The sequence below is a fragment of the Orycteropus afer genome, unplaced genomic scaffold (assembly GCF_000298275.1).
Source record: "Orycteropus afer afer isolate SDZICR_OR568_19922 unplaced genomic scaffold, OryAfe1.0 scaffold00119, whole genome shotgun sequence".
NCBI lineage: Eukaryota > Metazoa > Chordata > Mammalia > Tubulidentata > Orycteropodidae > Orycteropus > Orycteropus afer.
The window spans coordinates 5825681-5835546 of record NW_006921706.1 but is presented as its reverse complement, the minus strand read 5'-3'; positions in this window follow the sequence as shown (position 1 = coordinate 5835546).

The following is a 9866-nucleotide window of genomic DNA, read 5'->3' as shown; positions in this document are numbered from 1 at the left end:
AGGCCAATGGAAGCAGCAGTCAGGATATTAGATGATGTCTAGCACTGGGCAGGTGAGCTGTGAAGGAACTCTTTCAAGGGCTGAGGAGCAAGGATGTCTCCTTGAGGACTAAGGTGTGCCTGACACAGGCCATGATGTTTCCAATCATCTGGTATGCATGTGAGAGCTGGACAATGAATAAGGAAGACCAAAGAAGAGTTGATGCTTTTGAGTTGTGGTGCTGGCAAAGAATTCTGAAGGTACCATGGACTGCCAAAAGAACTAACAGATCTGTCCTGGAAGAAGTGCAGCCAAGATGCTCTTTGGAAGTGAGGATGGCCAGAGTTCATCTCACCTACTTTGGTCATGTTGTCAGAGGTGATCATTCCCTGGAGAAGGATGTCATGCTTGGTAAGGTGGAGGGTCGAAGAAAGAGGGGAAGGCCTTTGACGACATGGATTGACATGGTGGCTGCGACAATGGGCTCAATTATAGCAAGGATCATGGAGCTGGTGCAGGATCCGGTGGTGTTTCATTCTGCCGTGCATCGGGTTGCTATGAGTCGCAAGTGACTTGATGGCACCTAACATCAGCAACAACTATTATATATGAACAAGCTCTGGCAAACTCTCTGGATTTTTGTTCCATCTGTATCATGTATCTGGCTCGTCATCAAGTGACCTCCACTTTCTTGGACTTGAACCAGTGGTCTGCTGTGTGCCTACCAATCTCAGAACTGTTGCCTTTGTAGCCAATTTACCAACAGCCTGCAAAGTTACCTGTTATCCTTAGAGTTTCTACAAAGTGAGACAGGTCATATTTTAATACAGCTATTTGATTTCATCCTCTCCAATTTTTGTACCTTTCATTTTCTTATTGTACTAGCTAATACTTCTGGCAAAAAATTTAGTAGTAGTAGTGAGAGAGAATATTCATGCCTTGTTTCTGATCTTAGGAGTAAAGTAGGCTTTCATCACTAAGTATAATGTTAACTATAGAATCTTTGTAGCTATTCTTTCTGGAGCTCTGGTGGAATAGTGCCTAAAACATTTGACTGCTAACCAGAAGGCTGGCAGTTCAAACCCACCAACTACTCCTCAGAAGGTCTATTGGGCAATCTATTTCTATAGTGATAACACGTTAGAAACCCAAGGAGGGGTCGTTATGAGTCGAATTGACTTGAAGGCAGTTTTTTTTTTTTTTTTTTATCATGAACGGATGTTGAATATTGTCAAATTATTTTTCTCTATCAATTGTTATGATCATGTGATTTTTCTTCTTTGATTTTTTAATGTGATGGATTATATTGAATGATTTCCAAGTGTTGAATTAGCCTTGCATAATAAACAGCCAAACTAACTGATATCAAGTTGAGTCCAACTCATAGTGACCCCTCCTTGGGTTCCTTCGGAAGTATCCTATGGAGGTAGATTGCCCAATCTTCATTCCAAGGAGTGGCTGGTGGGTTTGAACCACCAGCCTTCTGGTTAGCAGTCAAATGCCTTAGGCACTTCACCACTAGCTGATATGAATCACACTTGGTCATGCTATATAATTATTTTTATACATTGTTGGATTCTATCTGTTAATATGTTCTTGAACATCTTGCATCTATGTTCATTAGAGATATTGATTTGTAGTTTTTTTTTTTTTTTTCTGGTAATGACTTTATCTGGTTTTAGTGTTAGAATAATACTGCCATTATATAATAAGTTGGAATGTGTTTCTCAGCTTCAACTGTTTGAAATGGATTGTAGAGAATTAGTATAAATTTTTACTTAGATTTATTTTGTAGAATTCACCAGTAAAGCAACATGGGCCTACTGATTTCTTTTCTAGAAGATTATTAATTTTTGATGCAACCTCTTCAATAGATATAGACCTATTCAAATTATTTATTTTTCCTTTTGTGAGTTTTTGTAGTTAGTGCATTTTTTTTTTTTTTAAATTGGTCCAGTTCTTTTAAATTACTAAGTTTTGGGGCAGAGACTTATTCCTCACATTATTATATTATCTCTTTAATGTATGTGGGATCAGTAATGATAGGCTCTCTTTCATTTCTGATATAGGTAATTTGCATCTTCTCTTTCTTTCTTTTTAGCTAGGCTTGTTAGGGTTTTATAACTTTTATTGATATCTTTGAACAACTAGCATTTGGTTTCATCGATTTTTCTGTATTGTTTTTCTTTCTTCAATTACATTATTTCTGGTCTAATTTTTATTATTTCTTTTCTTCTTGTTGTCTTGTTATTTCAGCTTAAATTTCTCTTCTTTTCCTAGTATGCTAAGTTGATGTAAGGATACAATTTTACATTTGTTTTCTCTGTAGTATGTGTACTTAATGGTATATAATTTTATCTAAACACTTCTTACACTGCATCTCACACATTTTTATGAGTTATTATTTTGTTTTTATTAAGTTCAAAATATTTTTACACTTTTATGGAGGCTTCTCTTCTTTTGCCCTTGTATTATTTGGAAGTGTGTTGGTTAACTTTCAAATATTTAGGGTTTTCCAGGCATCTTTCTGATACTGATTTGCAGTTTAATTCCATTGTGGCTTGAAAACATGCTGTGTACAATAGCTATTATTTTAAATTTGATAAGGTGTGTTTTACAGCCTAGAATAGTTGAGTACTGCATCCAGTAATGGATTTCCAAATTCAGCACTTCACACAACCTTTTAAAAAGTAGTCCACACAGAGGAGTACTCAGATTCTTCAGCCATAGGAAAAGGCTGATAATCAATTTCAAACTGGGAAATTTAGTCTCTGATGAGCCCTTTTCTGACAGTATTCTAGGAGTATGAGCACCCAGCTCTGAGAAATGAGGCTGCATATGTAAGGTGATTAATATGTGTATCTATTGGACCTGCAGGAACTCTGGTAGTGTAGTGCCTAAGGCACTTGACTGCTAACCAGAAGGCTGGCAATTCAAACCTACCAGCCAGTTCTCAGAAGGAAGGTTGGGCAATCTACTTCCGTAGTGATACTGCCTCAGAAACCCAAGATTGTTGTTGTTATGTACCGTTGAGTTGGCCCCGACTCATAGCAACCCCTCCTTGGGTTTCCAAGGCAGTATCACTATGGAAGTAGATTGCCTCATCTTTCTTCCAAGGAGTGACTGGTGAATATGAACCGCCAGCCTTCTGGTCAGCAGTCAAGTGCCTTAGCCACTATGCTACCAGAGCTCCCCAGAAACCCAAGGAGGGGTTGCTATAAGTCGGGTCCCACTCGACAGCACATAACAACAACATTGGGCCTACATTTTGGGTAATTCACTAGACAATCTTGCAACCACAATTATGTATTTTACTGTTCTCTCTGCTCCACATATAACTGTAGCCAATAAATGATTTATTCCTTTTTGAGTAAAAAAAAAAAAAAATACAAAACAAAAATATATAAATAAATATATCAAATGCAAAACAGCTGTGAAATAAAGAGTTTCATCATCAGCCAACTTAAAGCCATTATTTTTATTTTTTTCCAGCCCAAACTTGGGAGTACTCCTCCCTTAACATCAATAGTTGGATTTCCCATGATAGTTTCTGTTGTTAACTCTTAACTCATCATCCTCTTGCCATGAAGATGCTTCTGTGAGATAATGAATGAATGCATGAGTACATAAATAACTATTATGATTTTAGGGACCAAAGCTCATTCACGTAGCTATGAACTGAGATCATTTCAAAACTCTTGCCCACAAACACAAGGCACAGAGACTATGAACTAAAAGACATGTATAGCATTCCTTCTTCTCTGATTTAGTCTTAGCATTTTGTGGAAGCTACTTAATAAATCAAAAGAAAGGATGCTTGGGAGCTTATTTTATAGAGAGGGATGGTTTAGTGGAAGCTTAGAGTGGGATACAGTGGCCTTGTGTTAAGCCCTATGGCACAGGCATCACTAATTATTTATATCCTACCATTAAGCATAAAACGGGCTTGACTGCCCTTGCAACAGCTGTAGTCTCACCACGTGTGCAGTACCGTGAACTTTATGTGTGAGCATTCCTGAAGAGCTTTCAGGGTCACAGGGCACTACAAGCAGGTAGAATCATTGTCAGAAGAGCCTTCTGAAGAGTCCTGGTGCATCGGTAGCAATTAATGCAGGTGGTATTTTAGACAAGGGAGCTAATGAGCTTTAATATGCATGCAGGTGAGGGAGTGCTGAATCAGTAGAGCCATTAATGAACCTATGACAGCCTAATTAGCTACAATTTAAAATCTATGGAATCTAATCAGAGGAGCTGAACACTGCTGCAAATCTGTGTATGAATGAGTCTTTCTAAATACTCCAATCTGTTGCTTAGTCACTGATTGATAGTAATTGCTTTTTTTCCTCTATTGTGTATAGGAAAATGCCCAATTTTGCTCTGATAGGGGAGGACACAACATTGAAGTTAAATGCCTAAGATATTTAGCTGCTTAAGTTTAATCAGTGGATGTTAAAAAAATTGAAAGTAAAATTAATTTTCAACTATGAATATAGATGATTAAAAATATACCACCAGTTTCTTATATATTGGCTTGGCAAAGGCTACATAGTTGTTAATCAACTCCAATAGTATATCTGAAAAGCAAGCAAAGACACTGAAACATGCAAAGGCATAAAATGCATTTATTAATCTATAATTTGTTTTATGAGAGCATATTTATGTTAGTTATCAGAGATTACAAGGGAAAACAGCTTTATTGAATACTTGAGATAAAGAAATAACTTTGTGAGGTTAACACAATCTATTAAACATTCCATTTTAAAGTGGCTGAACTAAGTGTTCTTTCAGAAAATAAGAACAATTTTATGAAGGTAAGAGGTGATGCAATTTTGTAGTGTCTATTTGGTAATAACTGACATATAAAAGGTACAAGCACTTTTTCTACTGTGACATTTCACCCTTATATAGCACAATTCATCTTAGAACCTTAAAAAACTTTGTAGGCTCTGATTTATTGAGTCCTATAACACCACTGGAAGACAGGTCAGTACGGCTGTCCTCGTTTTACAGTCAGCTCAACTGAGTTCCATTTGCTGAAGGTCACTAGTGAATCAATGGAAGAACTATAAAAAGAGACCCACTAAAGCCCAGTGTGCTACACCCTTACTTTTTCCATTTGATAAATGGTATACCTCACAATTCTGACATTTCAGATAAAAAGCTATGTATCTAATCTTTTAATATAAACTTAGGGATAAAAAAAAACAACTTGGAATGCGGACTTTGTCTAATATTGAGTTATTTTTGTTGTTGTTAGGTGCCTTGAGTTGGTTCCAAGGCATAACAATATGTACAAAAAGTCATGTTCCACCCTCACAATCGCTGCTATGTTTCAGCCCACTGTTACAGCCTCTGTGTCAATCTATCTCACTGAGGGTCTTCCTCTTGTTTAACACCACTTTACTTTACTAAGCATGACATCCTTCTCCAGGGACTGGTCCTTCCTGATATTATGCCTAAAGTATCTGAAACAAAGTTGCCATACTCACTTCTAAGGAGCATTCACGTTGTACTTCTTCCATGACAGATTTGTTCTTTCTTCTAGAAGTTGATGGTATATGTAATATTATTTGCCAACACCATAATTCAAATGCATCAATTCTTCTTTGATCTTGATCTTTCTTATTCACTGTCCAGCATTCACATGCACATCTGATGACTGAAAATTCCATAGCATGAGTCAAGTGCACCTTATTCTTCAAAGTGATATTTTTGCTTTTTTAACCCTTTCAAGGTGTCTTTTGTAGTAGATCTGCCCATTGCAATACGTTTTTTCACTTCTTCACTACTGCTGCCATGTGTGTTGATTGTGGATACAAGTAAAATGAAATCCCTGACAGCTTCAATCTTTTCTCCATTTATTGTGATGCTGCTTAATGGTCCAGTTGTGAACATTTTTGTTTTCTTTATGTTGAGTTGTAATCCATACTGAAGGCTGTAGTATTTGACCTTCAACAGTAAGTGCCTCAAGTCCTCTTCACTTTCAGTAAGCAATGTGGTGTCATCTGCACATCAGTTTATTCATGAGTCTTCCTCAAATCCTGATGCTGTGTTTTTCTTCATATATTTCAGCTTCTCAGATTATTTGCTGAGCAAACTGATTGAGCAAATATAAAAAAAGAACACAATACTTACACACACCTTTCCTGATTTTAAACCACATCGTATCTTTTCTGTGCAAATAATCATCTCTTGGTCTATGTTCAATTTCCACATGAGCACAATTAAGTGTTCTGGAATTCCCAATTTTTCCAATGCTCTCCATAATTTTGATGATCTCACAGTTGAATGCATTTGCATAGTCGATAAAACACAGGTAAACATCTTTTTAGTATTATTACTTTCAGATCATCTGACATCAATATTGATCTCTCTCATTCCATGTCCTCTTGTGAATCCTGCTTGAATTTCTATCAGTTCCTTGTCAACATATTTCTGCAACTATTTTTGAATTATGTTTAGCAAATTTTTTTCTTGTATGTGATATTAATGATATTTGATAATTTCCACATTCTTCTGGGTCATATTTCTTTGGGATGGCCACAAACATGGATCTCTTCCATTTGATTGACCAGGTAGCTATCTTCCAAATTTCTGGCACAGAGAGGTGAGTGTTTACAGCATTACATGCATTTCTGGGAAAATCTCAGTTGATAGTCCATCAATTCCTGGAGCTTGTTGGTTACCAATGCCATCAGTGCAGCTTGGAATTCTTCCTAAAATATCCTTGGTTCTTGATCATGTGCTACCTCCTGAAATGTTTGAATGGTGACCAATGCTTGTTGGTACATTGATTCTGTGTATTCTTTCCATCCTCTTTTGATGCTTCTTTTGACATTCATTATTTTGCCCACATTGTTGGTTTCAACCCATAGAAACACCATGTACACCGGAATGAAACACTGCCTGGTCCTGTGCCATCCTCACAATCATTGCTATGTTTAAGCCCATTATTGTAGCCACTTTTGAACCATCTTATTGAGGGTCTTCCTCTTTTTCACTGACCCTCTACTTCACCACATGTAATATCCTACTCCAAAGACTGACTATTCCCTCCTGATAACATGTTCAAAGTAGGTGAAATAAGTCTCACCATTCTCACTTCTAAGGATCATTCTGGCTATACTTCTTCTAAGAAAGAGTTGTTCTTTTTCTGGTAGCCCACAGTATATTCTTCACTGTCACCATAATTCAAGATTTTGCACATAGAATCCTTCAATATTGCAACTTGAAGATTGAAGATTTTCCTCCATTTCTTCAGCTTGAGAATTTCTAAGTGTGTTCTTCACTTTTGCTTTTCTAACTTCAGGTATTTTCACCTTTCTTTGTAATACTTTACTTTTATTTTTCAAGCCACCTTTTGAAATACTCTGCACAGCATTTTTACTTCAGCATTTCTTCATTTGCTTTAGCTACTCTATGTTCAGGTCCGACTTGATGGCACATAACAACAACAACAACAACAATGTTCAAGAACAAGTTTCAGAGTTCCCTCTAATATCCACTTTTGTCTTTTCTTTCTTTCTAGTCTATTTAATTATCTTTTGCTTTCTTCCTGTATGATGTCCTTGATGTCACCCCACAACTTGTCTGGTCTTTGGTCATTTATGTTCAGTGTATCAAATCTTTTCTTGAGATGGTCTCTAAACTTAGGTGGCATATACTGAATGCCATCCTTTGGCTTTTGTGAACTTATAATTTTCTTCAGCTTCAACTTGAACTCACATACAAAAAATTAATGATCTGTTCAGAAGTTGACCACTGGCCTCATTCTGACTCACAACGTTGTGTTTCTCTATCATCTCTTTCCACAAATGTAGTTGATTTGATTCCTGTGTATTCTATCTGGTAAAGTCCATGTGAATAGTTGCCATTTTATTTTGTTATAAAGCAGTATTTGCAATGAATAAGTTATTGGTCATGCAAAATTCTTTCATGCAATCTCCAGCATCATTTCAATCAACAAGCCCATGTTTTCCAACTGCCAGTCTTCTTTGTTTCCAGCTTCCACATTCTAATCACCAGTAATTATCAATATATCTTGATTGTATATTTGACCAATTTCAGACTTCATAAGGTGGGTTAAAATCTACAATTGGCAAATGTAATTTTGAAAAACAGTTACATTAACTGCTCTTTCTTATAAGCATATCGTTATTATCTTATCACTGACAAGACTGTTATTAAGATAAATTTTGAAATGTTCTTTTTGACAGTGAATAAGACAACATTCCTCTTCAATTTTTCACTCTTTGCATAGTTGACCACATGACTATCCACTCAAAATGGCCAATATCAGTCCATTTCAGTTTACTAATACCTAGGATATCAATGTTCAAGTATTCTATTTCACTTTTGATGACTTTGATTTTTCCTAAATTCATACTTCATGCATTCCACATTCTGATTGTTAATGTATAGTTGCAGCTGTTTCTTCTCATTTTGAGTTGTGTCACATTAGCAAGTTAAGGTCAGAGCGTTTTACTCCAGCTGTGTTATTAAGGTTGACTCTACTTTCAGGAGAAGCTCTTCCCCAGAGGTATTTTGAGTGCCTTTCAAAGTGAGGGCTCATCTTCCAGCTCTATATTCCGGAATACTAGAAAATGTTTTGCTGCTATTCATAAAGTTTTTACTGGCCATTTTTTTTTTAAATATATATAAAGAGGACCTTTTCTTTAGTCTGGAACTCTACTGAAACCTATACACCATGAGTGACCCTGATGGAATTTGAAATTCCAGCATCATAGCAATACACAAGTGACCAAAGTAAAATAAACTGACAGATGACTGGTGAAAGTTATTTTTAAATATTGATATTAAGTGCATAAGTATGATATTATTAGTTAAAACCTAAATAAAGAGAACAATTGCTACATTTCCTGACTGATATCACCAGAAATGATCATACTTTGTTGTTTCTGTTATATTAACTACCAGGTCCTAAAGCTTAAAATTAAAGAAAAATAAAAATAGACAAAATAATTTTTCACCATGACAGATACCTAACATAAAATACAGAAAAAAGGAGAGAGGGAAGAAATAGATAGGGAGAGAGAGAGCGACAGAGAGAAATGCTCATATTAAGCTTTTAAAATTTGTTTTCGGTGAAATCTATCTATCTATCTAGAAAATGAAATAGAAAATGTGAAAAGACACATAACTTAAATATCACATGAAAATAGTTTTACATTTTATACTAGTACTGTTATAAGTCCTTTTTCTTAATTAAAAAGAAGAAAATGCTTCTAGGTCAACTTTATGAAATTTGATTAATGCAGTTCACCTGATTCCTGCCCTAATGGCTTATTCTTATTTCTTAGAAAATACTATGTAATATATTTATTCTTGCACCATCAATTATGTATTAAAATTCGTGAGCAAAATAATTTCTAAAGAAAATATTTTTACAACTTCTTTTCATGTGTCAACATTTCCAAAAATGTATCTTGTTTTTTGAAACAACCAAAAATTATGTTGTCCAAATCTTGTTAATTATTAAAAATCTATTCAACTTAACATTACACATCTGATTCTTAAATCTATCAAATTTGGTCATTGTTTTTCTTAAATTATTTAGCAAAAATGAATGAGTCCATTTGTCAAGAAAGTGAAAAGACCACGTAGATGTTGAGAAAAAATGTGGGAGACCATATATCCAATAAAGGTCAATTTTCGCAAATATATTTTTAAAAATTCTACAACTTAACACTAGAAATCCAAACAACCCAATCAAAAAAATCAGCAAAGGACTTGCTTGAGCAGACAGGTCATTAAAGAAATTATTCAAATAATTTAATTTAAGCATGTAAAAAGATATTCAACTTCATTAGCTATTAAAGAAATGCAAATCAAAACTCAATGAGATACCATATCACCCCTGTTAGAAT